The following is an 18,860-nucleotide window of genomic DNA, read 5'->3' as shown; positions in this document are numbered from 1 at the left end:
TAAAAAATGCATCGCACCAATTTCATTCATATCCTCTTGCCTTTTTTTTTTATGGAAATATTTTCTACACCAATTTTTTTTTGGTACAATTATCTACACCAATTTTATCACGTACACTTTTTTTTGTAATATTTTTATGGCTTGAAATATTTTTCTGCATCAATCTTAACGTTTATCCTTATTTATTAATTTTGTTACGTCTGCAACAACTTAACCTAATTTTTTCCCGCTCATTTGCTTTATTAGGTTTGTAATTATTTAACCTAACAAATTTCATATAAAAAAAAAAACATTGTACCAATTTCATTCATATCCACTTGCCTTTTTTTTTATGGAAATATTTTCTACACCAATTTTTTTTTTTTGTACAATTTTCTACACCAATTTTATTAAGTACACTCCGTACACTTTTTTTGTAATATTTTTATGGCTTGAAATATTCTTCTACACCAATCTTAACGTTTAGGGCTTAAATTTTTTTTTTTTTGACAATTTTTTGTACTTCGCACACTTTTTTTTTTTTAAACCAATTGCATCCTTTTATTTCATTCCTATCTTGTTGCCGTTTTTTTTTTTTGACAATATTTTCTACACTTGTTTAATACGTTTACAAACAGAATTTCCTAATCTTCATGCAAGCTCGGCTACCCTAAACTTGGTTATATATACAAAGCCCTAAACGTGTTTCTCTATAAAAAAAAAACCTAAATCGTGGTAAATTTCACACACAACACAAGAATCATATATTTTGATATTTAGAGCTTTGCAAATGGAAAGACGTGACCTTACAACTTACCTCTCATACCACTTCTTAACTGGTAACTTTGATTCCATTCTGATTTTTTTCTTCCATTTTTTGGATTGTTGTTATTAGTGTTTTTTGAATTATACAATTGTCATACTTTTTGTAACATGTTGTTTTCCATTGATTTGGTAGGTCATTTGATGACCCATCCTGTTACTGAGATGGACGAGACTGTCACCAAACTTCAATTGAAGTACCAAACATACATAGTTGAGTACGACACAGAAGATGTAATTTGTCATTTTCCTTCCTAACTTCTTAATCTTTTTTTGTTTTTTACGAAAACTATCATTCTGCAGTATATTATTTGGTTTGCAATATATTATCCTTCCTATTACTTTTGCTTGCTACTATTACTTTACCCTATTTTTAATTTGTTTTATTTTTTTGGTTTGCTGGTATTACATTACTATTCATCCAATTTTCAATTAAATTTCATTGTTGTTGTGTTTGAATTATTACGAGGTATTTAGTTTCTAGCTAGAGTTATTGCTTAGGTATGTTGTGTCGTACAATAAGGAGTTGCTCCTGAAATACAATGCTCATATTAATGTTGAATGGTGCAACCAAACAAGGTCGATAAAGTATTTGTTCAAGTATGTAAACAAGGGACATGATCGTGTGACTGTTAATTATTTTAATGGTCAAAACCAGGGCAACCACTCTAAATGTTTCGATGAGATAAAAATGTATTATGATTGTCGATATTTGTCGGTGTGTGAAGCTGCATGGAGGATATATGCTTTTGACATACACTATAGGGAGCCGAGTGGCGAAAGGCTGAATTACCATCTCGAAGGAGAGCAGTCGATTCTGTACGAGGATACTCAATCATTAGAAGACATGCTTAATAAGCCTTCTGCTCATATGACAAAGTTTTTGGCTTGGATGGAGGCAAATAAATTGTATCCGGATGCAAGAAAATTAACTTATAGCGAGTTTCCTACCAATTTTACATGGAACGAAACCGAGCATCGGTGGACTCCCAGACAAAGAGGATTTTCTATTGGAAGGGTTCACTTTGCGCATCCAGGTTCGGGGGAGAGATTTTATCTGAGGACTTTACTAAATTATGTCAGATGCCCGACATCTTTCGACGACATAAAGACTGTTGATGGTGTAAAATGTAACACATTCAAAGATGCTTGCTATGTTATGGGTCTATTAGAGGACGATAAGGAGTTTATTGAAGCATTAAATGAAATCGGTCGTTGGGGTACATGATCTTTTATTCGGCGAATGTTTGCAATGCTGATGGTTTCAGGTCAGTTGTCCAGACCTGAAGTTGTATGGAGTAAAACGTTGGACCTCATGATTGAAGACATTCTATCAAGTTGTAAGTTCATATTTTATTTATCATTCTTATTCATTCAATGTTTTATGAATTAAGTTACCGCTGCTGCATGACAGATTTATTATACTTATATAATTCTTCCGATTTTGTTGATTGGAAAATAACCATGAGTATGTGATTCTATTTATCATATACTTTGCATATTTGATCTTGACAGATGACCAGCTCAAATTATATGCAATGGCTGACATTGAAATGCTTCTAAGAAGGGCTGGCAAAACTCTTTCTGACTATCCTCCAATGCCTACAGCAGACCCCTCATTGATCCCTGATTTGCAGAACATACACGATGAGATGAATTATAACAGGAGAGAATTAACAGAAGAGCATAAAAAACTTATGGCAACCATGACAGCCGAGCAACGAGGAGTATACGAAAAGATTATGACACATGTTGATAGTAAACTCCCTGGTCTATTTTTTTCTATATGGATATGGCGGAACAGGCAAGACGTTTCTTTGGAGGGCATTGTCGGTTGCGATACGGTCAAGAGGGGAAATAGTTTTAACAGTTGCTTCAAGTGGTATAGCTGCATTATTAATACCAGGAGGTAGAACCGCACATTTGAGATTTGGCCTTCCCTTTATTATCGATGAATGCTCCACGTGTAATGTCAAACCTAATACCCCGTTGGCTCAGTTGGTAGTCCAAGTAAGATCAGTAATATAGGACGAGGCTCCGATGATGCACAAATTTTGCTTTGAAGCACTTTATCGTTCTTTCAGAGACGTTATGAAGGAGGTGGGCAAGAGAAACAAATACATCCCTTTTGGAGGTAAAGTCGTTGTATTTGGTGGAGATTTTAGGAAGATATTACCTGTAATTCCTAAAGGCACAAGACCAGAAATCATTCATGCTACTATCAATTCTTCAAAACTATGGAGTTATTGTGAGGTTCTTACCTTGACTAAGAACATGAGGCTTTTGTCTGGTGCGTCGGTATTAGACATTGAAGCAAAAAGACAATTTTCAGAATGGGTTTTAAGTATAGGCGATGGACGAAAAAGGAAGACAATGAAGTGGACAAGACCATTGCTATTCCGTCAGATTTGCTCATAGAAAGTGCAAGAGATCCTCTTGCTGCTATTGTTGAAAGCACGTATCCTAACATCTTGGAGAGCATGAGTGACATTAGTTACTTTCAAAATAGGTGAGGAGAAGGTTTATTTGAGTTATGATTCACCTATTCATCGTAACTTAAACGGTGATCATATTGACGATGTTCATACACCCGAATTCCTCAACATGTTAAAGGTTGGTGTGCCAGTTATGTTGTTGAGAAATATAGATACACGATATGGATTATGCAATGGAACCAGACTGGTTATCACTAAGTTGGGAAGATACGTCATTGAGGGGAGGGTCATTTCCGAAAATAATGTTGGTGATCAAGTTTTTGTATCCAGGCTATCTATATCGCCTTCAGATGTCAGGATTCCATTTAGGTTTCAACGAAGACAATTTCCTTTGACTGTATCATTTGCAATGACAATTAACAAAATTCAAGGGCAGTCGCTTAAACATGTTGGTGTATATCTACCAACACCTGTATTTTCTCACGGACAGTTGTATGTTGCTGTTTCAAGAGTTACATCCAGAGAAGGACTAAATATATTGATCACTGATGAAAATGGTGAAGATACCAATGTAACGTCTAATGTCGCATATGAGGAAGTATTTCGCAATGTGTGATGAAACTACATGTCAATGTACTAAAAATTTTATATTTCTTTTACCGAATTTTGTTTTATAATATTTTCAGATTTCATACATTTTATGAAATCTTTTATTTTATCTTCTATGAATTATCATGTATTATTTTTTTCACCATTACCATTTATATATTGCATTTTATTTTTCGTATATCAATTCTTTTACAATAAACCCCGAGCGGAGCACGGATGAAAATGTACTGCACACAATAAACCCAATCGTAGTAATTGAAAATAATAGTGGAGTAAACCTAAAAATTTAGGTGCACACTGCTCGTGTATTCCACCACACAATTGACCAATCAAGTTTGAGATATCCTCTCCTCCCAATCAGTATCAATAATCTTAACAACAGCCATTCCAAATTCCAACTGTTGAAACGTGATTAAAATATACTATTTGCTGAATTTGGCGTATGAATGGCTCATTGGGTTGTATTTCCTTGCCGCCCCGGTTAACATAGGTTTAGGCCTATATAGGCTGTTGGTCACAATAGATTGTATTATTTTAATGTTAGGGTTTTCTTATTTGTGTATGGGTTTCCGCGTTGATTTTTTTTTAATTCTCAGTATTTTTGCGGCTATGTTTGAATTGGGACATGCTATGGATATCTTTCTAGGTTTCTAGGATCTTAGGCAAACATGTTATTTCACCCCTTAGTTGGCATGCTGTTGCCGGGAACGTTGGATCTTGGTTGTATTTATTTTTTTATAGAGGATTTATAGTTATAATATTTTTCTTGGGGCAAACGTTTTGTTTGTATTCGGCTCAATCAGTGAGAGTTACTGTTTATATTTGCAAGTGGGATAGCTTGCTTCTCAATATAAATAAGCGTTTTGCATCTTTGTTCCATTGCTCACTTCCATTCCTTCCTCATATTTCCAGTTTGTTCTGTTTAGAGGTGTATTGTTTTTCTTTTCTCATGGCAATGGATAACACATTTAACAAGTTTGCTGAAGTTGTTCCTGGGAGGGATGCTTGGAAATTTCTTGTTCGTGTTTGTGGAGTTGGTTTTGGTGGATGAATGTGTAAGTTTTTCAAGTTTTCAAATGGCTTTTGTTTATAATTTTTTTCTTCAAATGTATTTGTGTTTGGAATTTAAATATGACCATGTAAAATTATTTTGAACTACTGCGTTGTCCAGGGGGACAAGATTCATGCTAGCATACGAAAACAACTTTTGTACATGTTTCAGAAAAAAATTAGTGAAGGGAATGTGTACAAGTTATCGAATTTTACGGTGATACCTAATTATGGATCTTATAAAACTACTAATAATAAATAGAGTAAATTATACCCCCTCCCCTCAAAGATGGTTAAATTACACTCCCCTCCCCTTTTATGTTAATATATACACTTTTCTCCCCTCTTATTCAAAACATATTAGAAAATATTTCACTCCCCTCCCTTGAAAGAAGCTTGAATTACATTTCCCTCCCCTCTTAAAATCTACTATTTAGTCCCTCAACAATTTTTTTTTAAAATTTTTAATAATATAGCAAAAAAATAATTTAACTCACTTCAAAGAAAAATAGTAGTGCGGGTTCATTTTATTTTAATATAATCAAATTTTAAATACATATCTTTCTCTATTTTTTTTATTCACAATCTCATTAACATATAATTTTAAACTCTATTATAAGGGAGCTTCTACGGTACACCTCGCAAATTGAGGTGTACCGATACTCCGCTTTATAAATTTATAAATTAATGATTATTTTATGAAATAAGTTGTTATTTGTCATTATTTATATTTTAGAAAACACCATCTCATGAGAAAAAAACACCATTTCATTGTTTATATGAATTATATTAAATTTTTAACATTTTCTCATAAAAAATAATCAATATTCTTCATTATGAGCAATAAAAATTCAAAAAAAGTAAATTTTATTTCATCGACGCTTTTGGTAAATAAGATTTAATTATTATAATTGTCAATGATAGAAAATAATTATTTTTTCTTCAAAAAACAATCAATTTAATTATTAATTTAATGTTTGGTGTACCGGTACACTCAAAATGTTGGGTGTACCATAGAATTTGCCCTATTATAAAATATGAAAAAACCCAAAATAAAATTAAAATATATGAAAAATTACTAAAGTCGGTTAAATATGGTTATTTAAAAGTGAATTTTATACTCTAAATTATAAAATTAATAACAAAATATTTAAATTTAATGTCATTGACATTTAGATTATAAAGAAACAAATTTATATTTTTTAAATGGTGATTCAATATTAATATATATTATAAAAATATTTATCTATGTTAAAATAGATTAAAGTGTAATCCATAATTAATTATTCAGGGAGGAGGTTGTAGCAAGCATCTTATAGGGGGGGAGTATAAATTTTACTTTTCAAAGGAGGAGAGTGTATATTTTAACATAAGAGGGGAGGGGAGTGTAATTCAAGCATCTTTGAGGGGAGGGGAGTGTAATTTACTCTAATAAATATAAGTTGATGTTCCAAGTGAAGACTAAGGTTCAGGCTCATGCAAGCAGTTTGATTCCTGTTCATGGTTTCAGTTTCACCAAAATTTCTGAGATAACCAGTAGCACTAAGGACTACAATTTTTTAGTTGGTTGGTTTATTTTTTCATTGTTTCTATCGTAATTTACATTGGATCTCACATTCTGTTTGTATTGATAAAAACTTGGTGTTGTTTTTAGATGTGATTGGTGTGTTGAGTGGCATGTCTACTGAGAGGGAGTACGTCAGGGATGGGAAGGTTACTAGAATGATTGTTATAGAGCTAACTGATCACAGGTTTGTTTATTTTGAAGCTGGTTGATGGGTGCTTATATTTGTAGATTTGTAGATTTTGTCTAATGATTTATGTGTAATGATGTAGATGAAAAAGCTTATTGGTGAAACTGTTGATGGAGTACCAGTTGTTGGTGTTATGTTTGATGTGGTTTAGTTTTTAAGAGTGTTCTAATGTCCTATGAACATGTTATGTAATCTTGGATCTAATGGAAGGTTATAAACCTAAAGTTCAATGTTATTTTCATCCTTTTACTGTGTTTTTTTTGTTTGGTATTGTATAAGTTTATTTGCTCTTCAAAGGTGCTTCTAGCTCTGACCTTGTGAACATTGTCGTTAAGAACCCTATGTTCCTTACAACAAGTTTGCACAAGAAAATAATCCCAATCTATGATTTGGTTTGTAAATACTTGCAATCTGAAAAAGACATTCTTGCATTGGTTAATTGCAATCTAACTTTATTTGGAAGAAGTAGTGTGGAGCATAACATGAGAATGTTGATAATATTGCAAGACTGCTTCTGAACAATTTTCAGTTTTTCTTCACATGTAGATTCATATCACATGTAACTTTATTTGAGCTCCATGGTTGGCTTGAATATTAGGAGGGATATAATATGTTCATTTTGAGTTGTTAGGTTTGGAAAATTGAAAGAGTGGGAAATCTTTGTTGAATGGGAAAATTAACATTTTTCTGTTTGTGGTACTTTTTACTACCAGCTTATAGAGAAAAATTAAATATATGTATAAGGATGATACACCATCATGAAAGCATTTTTATAGCCACTGAGACTATTTTAATTTGTTTCATAAAAAATAAGCACAAAAAGTAGACACTGTCTTTAGTTTAAAGATTTTTTTTAAAGCATGTTGAATTGATGAAAAAAAAATTACGCTATACTTACTTATTTGCCTATCGTGATAAGAAAAAAATGTATTTGCCTTCATTAGTTTTAAGTTTTTTTATTAAAGCATGTTTAATTCATAAACAAATAAAAGGATGGCTATGGTCATCACTAACTATGTTTGGTTATAATGATAATAAAAAAATGTAAGTTTATGATTCTTATACATGTTATTGTTCACCATTTTTTTTTAATAAACCTAATACGGTTATCATCCTCCTTTTTTAATTCAGTCATCTAATCGTTTCTCTTTAGCTTATGTAATTTATTTTAGATTTAAATGTGTCATTGGTCCCTGCACTTTCATCAGATTTTGACATTGATCCCTATACTTTTTTTGTTTGGCATTGGTCTATGCACTTTGTAAAAATATTTAAACCTTTATTTTATTGCCTTTGCATAACTTGAAATCAATCATGCGTTTCATAAATTGGCTTGAAAAATAACCATTAAATCCGCCCGTGCGTATACGCACGGGTGCCAGACTAGTAGAGAATACACGCTTCACCAGACAAAATCATCTCCTTCCAATAGTTCAGTCTTCATCTCCTCCTAATTTTTTGAAATAAAAAAATGCTGTGAAAACAGATGAACACACAACCATTCCTTCTGGTTCGTTTCTGTACATCTACCACCATCATGATCTTTCTCTCTTCCACCGACGACCACTTCATTCCTCATTTGTATGATAGTCATTTTATGACATCATCGCCACCGCCACCGTCATCATCGTCGGAACCGGCATCGGAGTTAGGTTGTTGTACGTTTTTCGTTTCAATGAGCTCTTCTTTCATCACCGCCGCCGCTGGATCCGTCAACTCCGATGGAGATAAATTAATGTTGCCGGTGTTGTTTTCTTCGCTATAACCATCGCCGCTAATTCAAGTGCAATCAAAACCCAGATGAAAAAAACGAACAAGATTTCAAATTTACGAAATTCGTTGACGGCTGCGGATAACAGAGACAAAAGCTGATGATGGTCGGCGGAAAGCAGAGAAGAAGGATGATTGCAGCAGTGAAGGTTACGCCGACATGGTTCAATTTTTTCACAGGTAATATTTACATTTCTTGGTATGCTAAAGTTGTCAGGGCATTGGAATATCGTTCAGTTATTATTGAAGAGGGGGATGTCGAATATCAAGAACTGGATATGGAATTAGGTAAGCCTTCTCCTATTTTTGTTATTTGGTACTTGCATCAATTTTATTAGTTGTATCTTGGTTCAGTGTAATTTAACTTAAGGTTGTTGAATCTCAGCATTCATAATAGTCTATTTTTTAGTATCATTTTTCAGAAAATTAATGATGTTGAGAAAATGATTATGTTTGGATTTTCAGTTCCAACTTTACTTGCTGTCTCCAAGGTTTTGTTTAGGGTTGCTTATTGACAACTTGATCATAGACCAAAAATGTGTTATTTTTCAATATTTTAGAGAGGGGTGCTTTCTATTAAGGATATTGAAGAAATTCACCGTCATTTGAAGAAAGAAACTTTTGCAAACATATGCAATTTGTACATTTCTGCCATAGTTAGGAATTAGACTTGAAGTGCGAGTTTATTTAGTTCTAATTTGTACCCTTTTGTTTCATCATCCCTCATTCTCTTTCAGGTTGAATGTTTGTGATTGGAGTGGCTTTTGGTATCTTTGTATGTTATTTGTACAAATCAAGGTAATTGTTGTTCGCGTATAGATTTATTGTGGGTTTGGTTCCTTTTTTTGTAATTTGGGTATTTTCAAATTGGGGTTCCATTAAATAGACCAATTCGATGCGTTTGTTGCTTTTATCACCAAACAACAAGCATCCTACAAGATAGAGAAGATAACAACACTTCACACAAAATGTCCTAACCCTCTGCAGCTCCTCCATCTCCTCTGGATCCTCCGTATCCGCCAATACGTTAGCCCTACCAAAGTACCTCGTATATAACTCCCTCAGCTTCGGGTAACTAATGTTCCCACCGTACCACAAATTTTTTTCGCCTCCTGCTGCGACACACTTAAGTGCCTCATCAATAGTGCCGCTCCCTCATGTCTCAGCATCTTCTTCCCATAGTTCAACATCCGCCCCTCAATCTAAAGATGCATAAGACATGCGACATCATCCAAAGTCACAGTCATCTCCCCCAAGGGCATGTGAAAAGTGCTGGTCTCGGGATGCCACATCTCGCATAAAGTCATCAGCCGGGCATGAGGCACAGTGGCGTAGCCCAGATAAACCAACTCATGTAATTCGCTCTCCCTAAGCGGATCCCAAAACCAATCTTGATTCTCGTTCGTCCAAGACTCAAGATCTTAGCATCATGATTAATCGGTTTTATAACACGCAGCTTACGAACCTGAAATAATAGAAAAATAAACATAGTTTAGACAATTTATACATTAAACAAGGTAAACATTTAACTAAACAAAATAAAACTTAACACATCTAAACCTTAAAACTTAAATAAATCACATAACAATAAATTTAAATCATAATTAAACATAAAGAAAACAATAAAAGTTGAAATAAAGAAAATATAAAGAAAAGAATTAAAAAAAAACACATAAAAGTTGATATAATAATTAAATAAACACACATATAAAGAAAATAATTAAACATAAAGAAAAAACATTTAAAAACATTACACTTACATTCTCTGAATTATACCAAAGCTGCAATGCCACATGATTGGCATAAGAGTGCAGCAAATATAGGTCTTCCGGTCCTCCAGGAAAGGGAGGGTCCACAGGTAATACCTCCGGGGCAGCAGCTGCTATAATGTCATTATCATCTGCTATATGTTGCTACTCTAGTATATGATGCTGGTCATATCCACCATCCGTAACATCGTGGTGTACCTGATCCTGATAATTCAGGTACTCCACCTGCTGGCTCGGATCAACATCATGGAAAACCTCGGCAGTTAACTGCAGCATGATTTTTAATTCCTCGACAGTTAAATGCCGAGGGGGAAAAATGTATGTGGTTGATCTGAGTCAGCAGGTGGAGTACCTGAATTATCAGGATCAGGTACACCACGATGTAACCGATGGTGGGTATGACCAAGATCATATACCAGAGTAGCAACATATAGCAGATGATGAGGACATTGAAGCTGTTGTTGAAAGAAAAATCCTCTTTTGATGTTTTAAAGATAACAAACAAATTTTATCATGTTATCTACTAATGAATTTTGTGAGCATGTTTCATAAGAATGATCCTGAGAACGTTCTTGCCTCACAAAGTGATCATGAAGTGTTTCCATCAAAATATCAAAAGCAAGAAATAGACAAATGAGAACTTTTCTACACATTCAATATCTGCATCAATGGAAATTGATTCTCTTTGTCTCACTAAAAGTGGGAATAAAAGATCTTTAGGATAAAGACTCTTTTAAAGCTCTTAAAGGCAAAAAATAAATTAGTACAATCATAGACAAATATGTGCACATGAGCCACAAGACTACAAAGGAATAAAATCTGATTAGGGCCCATGTGATTTTCGACCCACTAAGGAATAAATGGAAAAAGATCCATTAAGGAAAGTTTCTTCAAATAAATATTTTCACATGACATCATCAAAGGAATCATCCTATGACATCATACAATGACATCACAACTACATCATCTTAAGTGGCCTCCAAGTTTCTGAAGAAAGGCAAACAGCTCATACACACCTTGCAAAAACGTGTTGCTTCATGCCCAAGTTTTGGTTGGATCACTGAAAAAACATTCTTGAGAACGTTCTCTGAAGACAGCTTGCACACTTGTTCCCCAAGCAACTTTTGGAGCGCATTTTTCAGTTTGAAATGGATTCAAACAGCTCTTTTGTGACCTGTCCTCAAAGGCTATCCGTGCTCTATAAATAGAAGAGGTCGTTGAAGGTTAAGAGCAAGAGTTTTGAAATACAAAAGCAATTATCTCTCAAAAGCAATCAATCTCTCAATCATTCTCTCAATCAAGCTCTTCAACAAACACATTCAAACTCCATAAGCTTTCACTATATTTATTGTATCATTATCTCTTTGAGTTTGTGTTTGTAAAAGTTTCATGTGTTGAGAAATCAATATCAACACAAAACCAATCACCATACAAAGAGTGATCTTAGTTCTCAAGTCTATTGGGCTGAATAGTTTGAGATAGAAAATTCCAACCTTTCTTTTGCTAGTGCAAAGAATTGTAAGAAGCCTGCTGAGGTTGATAATACAGAGGTTACAAACTGATCGGGTGTGATCAAGACGTTATAGTGTTGGTTAGAAGTTTCTGCCAACTGAATACTATAGTGGATAATCTCACACGAAGTGTGGGGACTGGAAGTAGCCGGATTTGGTGAACCAGGATAACTCTCCTGCGTTTATTTTCTCTTCCTTACTCTTTGTTATTTATTTTTATAATCTAGAGTTCTCTGGTCCTTATTAAATTATTATTTTAATCAAACAACTGCTTCCAGAATATTCTGGTCCAAGATTAAACAAATAACTAATTAATTAGACTAAAGTTAAAATCAAATTAAAACTTAATTTTTCTCATTCTGCTTATATAATCATTCTTCAGATTATATATTATTTGTTTAAACTAATATCTTAACCAAGAACATTCTTGAGTACATATACTTGATTTAAAGTTTCAGGAATAATTTTAAAAAGGGTCACAATTCAAACCCCCCCCCCCCCCCTTTCTTGCGACGATTATTGCTACTTCAGCTGTTGCTCCCCCGGAGGTGTTACCTGTGGACCCTCCCTTTTCTAGAGGACCGGAAGACCAATCTTTGTTGCACTCTTATACAAATCATGTGGCATTGCCGCTTTGGTATAATTCAGAGAACGTAAGTGTAATTTTTTTAAATGTTTTTTCTTTATGTTTAGTTATTTTCTTTATATGTGTGTTTGTTTAATTATTATATCAACTTTTATATGTTTTATTTTTAATTATTTTCTTTATTTCAACTTTTATTGTTATATTTATGTTTAATTATGATTTAAATTTATTTTGTTTAAGGTTTACTTGTGTTATGTTTTATTTTTGCATTTGTTAAGTTTTATTTTGTTTAGTTAAATGTTTACATTTTTTAATGTATAAATTGTCTAAACTATGTTTATTTTTCTATTATTTCAGGTTCGTAAGCTGCGTGTTGTAAAACCGATTAATAATGAGGCTAAGATCTTGAGTCTCGAACGCCCAAATGGGAATCAGGATTGGTTTCGGGATCCGCTTAGGGAGAGCGGATTACATGATTTCGTTTACCTGTGCTACACAATTATACCTCATGCCCTACTGATGACTCTATGCGAGAGGTAGCATCTCGAGACCAACACTTTTCACATGCCCTTGGGGGAGATGACTGTGACTTTGGATGATGTCGCATGTCTTATGCATCTTCAGATTGAGGGGCGGATGTTGAGCCATGGGAAGAAGATGCTGAGACATGAGGGAGCGACACTACTGATGAGGCACTTGGGTGTGTCGCAGCAGGAGGCGGAGAAAATTTGTGGTACAGAGGCGTGTAGGCCTGGAGATAGAGCTCTTGGGGGAAGCGTGTCACTGCTCACTGTAAGAAACTTATAAATGTGAACCTTAACTTTTATTTTATTTTTTTTATAAATGTGATTTGTTTGGTTTGTGCAGACATGGTTTTTGGCGCATTTTCATGGCTTTTACAGTGTTGATCACAACATCGACTACATGGAAAACTATCCGGTTGCAGCGAGGTGAAAGCTTTAGAAGGGTCATGAAGAGGGGGTCACATATCGGTCACTGCTTGATCGTATTCAGTTTGATGACGTATGTTGGAGGTCGTACGAAGAGCACAGGGAGATCCAGGATTTTGAGGAGGTTTTCTGGTATTCAGGCTGGATTATGTGCGGTGTTCGTAGGGTCTACCATCACTTTCCCGAGAGGGTTTTGAGGCAGTACGTATACGTCAAGACCGTCCCTAGACATCCGACGGATGTTGTAGAGCTGCCACCGCCTCAGATTGTGCAGGCATTCGTTGACTTCCGCACTCACATGTAACACCCCGTTTCCCAAAATCAATTTAATTATAATTATAAAATCAGAGTTCCACCTTAAACGGCATGTCACACTACAAAATATAAATTCTTAAATAGATTAAAACTATTTAACAACATCCTTCATTAAACTGCAGCGGAATATTCTTTAAATTAAACTCCATTATCCAAAATAATCTTGGCATTAAGCCGCAACATAAAATTCAACAATAAACATGGACTACGTTAACTTGTTCCAAAATTTGATACATAGGTAGAAACTTAAACTATAAATCCCATCCCACGCATCAGAGTCCTAGACACATTGAGCCACCACCAACTACTCAGGATCACCTGCAAGTTACCCATAGGAAGGGCAACATTTTCAAGCAGAAGGGGTGAGATTCACAACAAAATATAGATAAAGAATACATCAATTGAATCTAACACCCTATCATAAATCATCAACATTATTATTATTTACATAACATCATTTTCGCATCTCATCACAATATTAATTCATACACCTCTCAACAATATATACAACTTATCACCACTCCACTAAGACTCCTCTAAACACCCATGCATGTGGTACCAAAAATCAGGGCCGTGACCCACACCGCTGTCGAATGGTTAAAGCATTCTCAACAGGACATAAGTCCTCACCACTACACCACTTTGAGTAACTAGTACTCCACCACTTTGAACGACTAAGCATTCCAGAGCCGAAGCTCTCCCACTGTTATGTTTATGCAACTAATCCCCATAGAGTATATCTACATACCAACCAACCTAGACATATACATATATATGATTCACCAACCAACTTACACCTTTAAGGGAATTTTATTTATATACAACACACATCAGTCAGCATCCATTCATCAAAACCAGCTAAAGCATCCAGGGAAATATATATCAGCATACAAGCCATGCAATAATTCAACAAAATACACCATCCAAACAACAACAGAAATTAACCAACCAAATACTGGGCAGCTCGCCTCGCGAGCTCATCTACTCGCTATGGCGAGCTCAGAAAACAGGTACTCGCCATGGCGAGTTGGAGGCGAACTCGAGGCGAACAGAAATATGGTGCTCTCGGGAAAAAAGACATTTTTCTCACTCAAACCTCAATTCTAAGCTCCCCCAATCATCTTTTAAACTTAAAACTTGCTCTAGTCCTCTTAAAAATCATCTAGGTACACGAAACTACCCAAAATACGGCTTATAACAACTTTTTCAAAATCCAGATTTTCACAAGGCTACTCGCCATGGCGAGCTGTATCACTCGCGAGGCGAGCGATGAAGTTGTTCCCTCGCTATGGCGAGCAATGGCTACTCGCGAGGCGAGCGATGAACTCCTGTACGGGCAGAATGCAGTTTTTTCCCAAAAATCCCATTTTTCCTCAATTCACTCCCCAAATTAGTTTACAGATATGCAATGAAAGGTTTTATGCACCCAGAACCCATTTCTACCCTCAATTCCATGATTCCTACACCCAAAACTCCTTAATCAACAAAAACCTAATTTCTCTCAATCCTCACATAAACCTGTTAGAACAAAATCAACATTCAGAATCTATATAATTGCGGTAAACCTCACCCTTACCTTGGAATTGCAGAATAAACACAGCAGAAAATGGTTCCTAAGCTCCTCTCCCTTGTTCTTGGTTTTTCTCCCAAACTAGACTGTTTTCACGTAAAACAGTTTTCTCTATTTTTCTTTCCTTTTCTCAATTCCCAAAGTGTAACCTCCCACTCCCTAATTAGCAATTAACTCCCTACTAATTATGTTAATTATTTCATAACCCCCAAAAATAATAATTAATCCTATTCTTGTATTATTTTAATTATTTAATAAAATAATCATATAATAAATAAATATACACTACATAAATCACCAAAAATCACATAAATGACACCACACAATTAAAAATAATTAAATAAAAATTAGAGTGACGTATCGGTCATGAAGAGTCATGAAGAGGGGGTCACATATCGGTCACTGCTTGATCGTATTCAGTTTGATGACGTATGTTGGAGGTCGTACGAAGAGCACAGGGAGATCCAGGATTTTGAGGAGGTTTTCTGGTATTCAGGCTGGATTATGTGCGGTGTTCGTAGGGTCTACCATCACTTTCCCGAGAGGGTTTTGAGGCAGTACGTATACGTCAAGACCGTCCCTAGACATCCGACGGATGTTGTAGAGCTGCCACCGCCTCAGATTGTGCAGGCATTCGTTGACTTCCGCACTCACACGCTTAAGGCGGCCGATTGGGTGAGCAGACATGGCAGATGGTTATGTGTTATGGTACACTAGGGTGTCTCACCCTCAGATTTTGCCACCTCTTCCAGGAGATCTTCCGAGGCCAGCAAATGAAGATCAGATCATTGCACAATGGTGAGAGCGGTATGAGGCGAAAAGCTCGCCTGACACCTATGACATGGTTAGTGCCGCTGATGCACAGTTAGGCCAGAAGGAGGTCATGAGCCCTCAGCAGTGGTTTCAGGTCAGGACCCATGTTAGGGAGCAGATCGCGCCGATCTTCACCAGCAGCATCAGCAGAACCAATAGTATTTTATGTTTATGATAGATTTTTAGGACTTGGTGTATATTTTTATGACATTTTGTTCGTTCCGTTATATTTTCATGACATTTGTTACTTTGTTGGTATTTCGATGACATATTTTTATGACAATTGTTCGTTTTCGTATCATATTTTCAATTTCAATTATGTTGGTAATTTTCTTTGATTGACTTTATGATTTGACATTGAAACAATGTGTTTACAATGTGTAAAAAACACATGTAACAGGTTCTGCCTCAAGAGGTTCTGCCATTTATTGCTTCAGGAAGCCTCGACAGTTAACTACCGAGGAAAAATGAAACCGGCGGCAGTTAACTGTCGAGGAAAACCTCGGCAGTTAACTGCAGCCGGATTTTTAATTCCTCGGCAGAGGGGGAAAAAACGTATTTTACTCGTGTTTCGCAGCCTTATCTAATGTGTGAACAGCAATTCTCAAAAACATTAGGCCTGCAGATCATAATTCATCCTTTGTGTTCTGTTCCGACAATAATTAGAGCGAGAAACATCTATTCTTCGGCTATCAATGAAGTGTTGTGGTTTGGTTAAAGGTTTATCAGTGGATTGGAGTGTCTATTGTAACTTATGTAGATCTTATGGTACATTTGCTGCACCATAATGTGTCTTTGTGGGGTGTGAAAAATGTTGGATATTTGTATATTGGCTTCACTTTTGCCTAAAACAAATATTCATGTGAGATGTTGAACATCCTGGCATGGTTCAGTTGACCTGCACCTTGCCTTGTTTTACGCACACGCTTTTTTATTAAAGGAATCCACGCTTTTATTCTTGTTGGTCAAGCTGCGTGTTTTTAGGACAGGATCAGATCGTTTGTGATTTCCTAAGATTGTGTTATCTACTTAGGAAAGTTTTGGAGTTGATCAGGATGTTCCTAATAATGTGCCTACATATTAGGAGTTTCCTTTTCTGGTTCTGTTGTTCGTGAAATGGATCACCGGATTGTTCTAAAGCCCAACAAGTTTACTGACCCGTATTGCTTCAGTATTTAAACAAAACTGGAAGACCTAAAGAATTATTCAAGCCGTCATTTTGAAGAATAGATCATCTAGGGTTTTGAGTCTGTTATTTGTGAGCCTTTCGTGTATCATCTTGAAGCATGTTTAGGACTGTGTTTGAGTTGTAAATTGTGCACTACTCTGAAGCTTTTAAGCAAAGAGTTAGGTAGTTTGTAAAGTGCACCAAAGCTGTGAAGTACGGTGATTAGTTTTTGTTTGAAGGTAACTTCATTTGATTGTTTTTGTATTTTGAGAATCACAGGGGTTGTGATCAGTTGTAAGGGAGTGAGGTGGGATCTTCGATCTAGGAGTTCCTAGGCTGAAGTCAGTACGGGTAGGTCCTAGGTCATATAGTGCAAACGAGGAGTTTGCTAAGAGCTATTGAATAAGGACTACAAGAGTGGATTTCCTTCCTAGTTTGGTAACCCCCAAAGTAGGTGACGTTGCACCGAACTGGGTTAACAAACTCACTGTGCCATTTTCTTTACTATCTGTTATTTTTGTTATCCTTGTTATCTGTTAGCTTAATGTTCTGATCTTTTTATTCAACATCTATTTTTCGATAATTGATGTTGGAACATCGCATAGAACATCTTAAGTCTAACGTGCCAGAACTTCAAATAAACAAAAAGCTCAGTTTGTTGTTGTTGGGAGAGGTTGTTTGGTCTCTATATATTGCTAGAAATAATATAATTTTTATGGACAATATTTCTAATGTGGTTGGACTGCTAGATTGTGTTCAATCTCTTGGAAATGGATGTTGTCGAAAATAGGTAGCAGATAGAGAATGCCACTTTCAGGCTGGAGTCTATGTCATTTGGGTAGTAACTTTGACATGATATATTTAAAATATTTGACAAAGTACTTGAAGAAACACAATGTAAACAAAGATAGAAGTATCTTTGAGCTGAGGTATTTAACATTGTCGAGAATGAGGGAGAGGAATAAGAGTAATTCTATGATCAACATATGTATAAATTTCAAAGTTTTATTTTGTACAAATTTGTTTGTATTCTTACCCAAAATCAAATCTTAAGGTCTTATTTTCACTCATTTTTATAGTTCATTACAAGTTGGTTTTTAATTTTTTTTATATGTAGACGAGAATGCAAGTACCATCTAAAATTTACACATAATTACAAGATTTAAGATTCAAACCGCGATCAGGATGTTCAACATAACAATATTAGTATTGTGTTGTCGGATGAGTTAAACTCTTTCCATTTCCCATAAACTTTAATTTTTTCTTACACTTATTATTTTTGGTTCTTAAATAATGGTTCAAACAATTATTTCTATGAGTTGAATCCAGCTCATAAGCCTTGTAATACATGTGGCACGCAATCTTTGTTGGGCAGACATGGCTTTAATCAGCATCTTTCTTTTGGATTTCACATCAGCTTCACTGTTAGTGTCCATGGGCAGCAGTTGCACTGGATTCGCAGTTAGTTATACACTGTTGATGATATTAGAGCAGAAATTGTGGAAGGTTATGGGGCTCAGAGGAAATTAAAAGGAAATAACAATTATAAGACTATAGATTAAATTAGTAGAAACCAATATATACAGCTGACAGTACAACTCCCAAAATAAAAGTAATGGAACATCCTTTAATACATTAAAAAAAGCAATGATATAAGTATGTGTTGATTAGTTTAAGTGTCAATAAAGAAACAATTTCCAACATAAATTAAAACAACCACCATCATATCATAAAAGGGTTAATATTGTTGAGGCAAAAT

At 35.1% G+C, this 18,860-nt stretch overlaps 2 long non-coding RNA genes across 2 annotated transcripts; both read left to right on the top strand.

Moving 5' to 3' along the window:
* Nucleotides 1–4,714: 4,714 nt before the first annotated feature.
* Nucleotides 4,715–7,050, top strand: LOC25497885 (uncharacterized). The gene is made up of 3 exons (XR_003006922.2): nt 4,715–4,900; nt 6,550–6,646; nt 6,732–7,050. It is a non-coding gene; the product is annotated as an uncharacterized lncRNA (long non-coding RNA).
* A 5,025-nt stretch (nt 7,051–12,075) lies between these two features.
* LOC112416232 (uncharacterized) lies at nt 12,076–13,589 on the top strand. The gene is made up of 3 exons (XR_003006525.2): nt 12,076–12,352; nt 12,643–13,077; nt 13,153–13,589. It is a non-coding gene; the product is annotated as an uncharacterized lncRNA (long non-coding RNA).
* Nucleotides 13,590–18,860: the final 5,271 nt, after the last annotated feature.

Source organism: Medicago truncatula, chromosome 7 (assembly GCF_003473485.1).
Source record: "Medicago truncatula cultivar Jemalong A17 chromosome 7, MtrunA17r5.0-ANR, whole genome shotgun sequence".
NCBI classification, from domain to species: domain Eukaryota; kingdom Viridiplantae; phylum Streptophyta; class Magnoliopsida; order Fabales; family Fabaceae; genus Medicago; species Medicago truncatula.
Note: the sequence above shows the minus strand (reverse complement) of the source record. Positions and strands in the feature narration are given on the sequence as shown.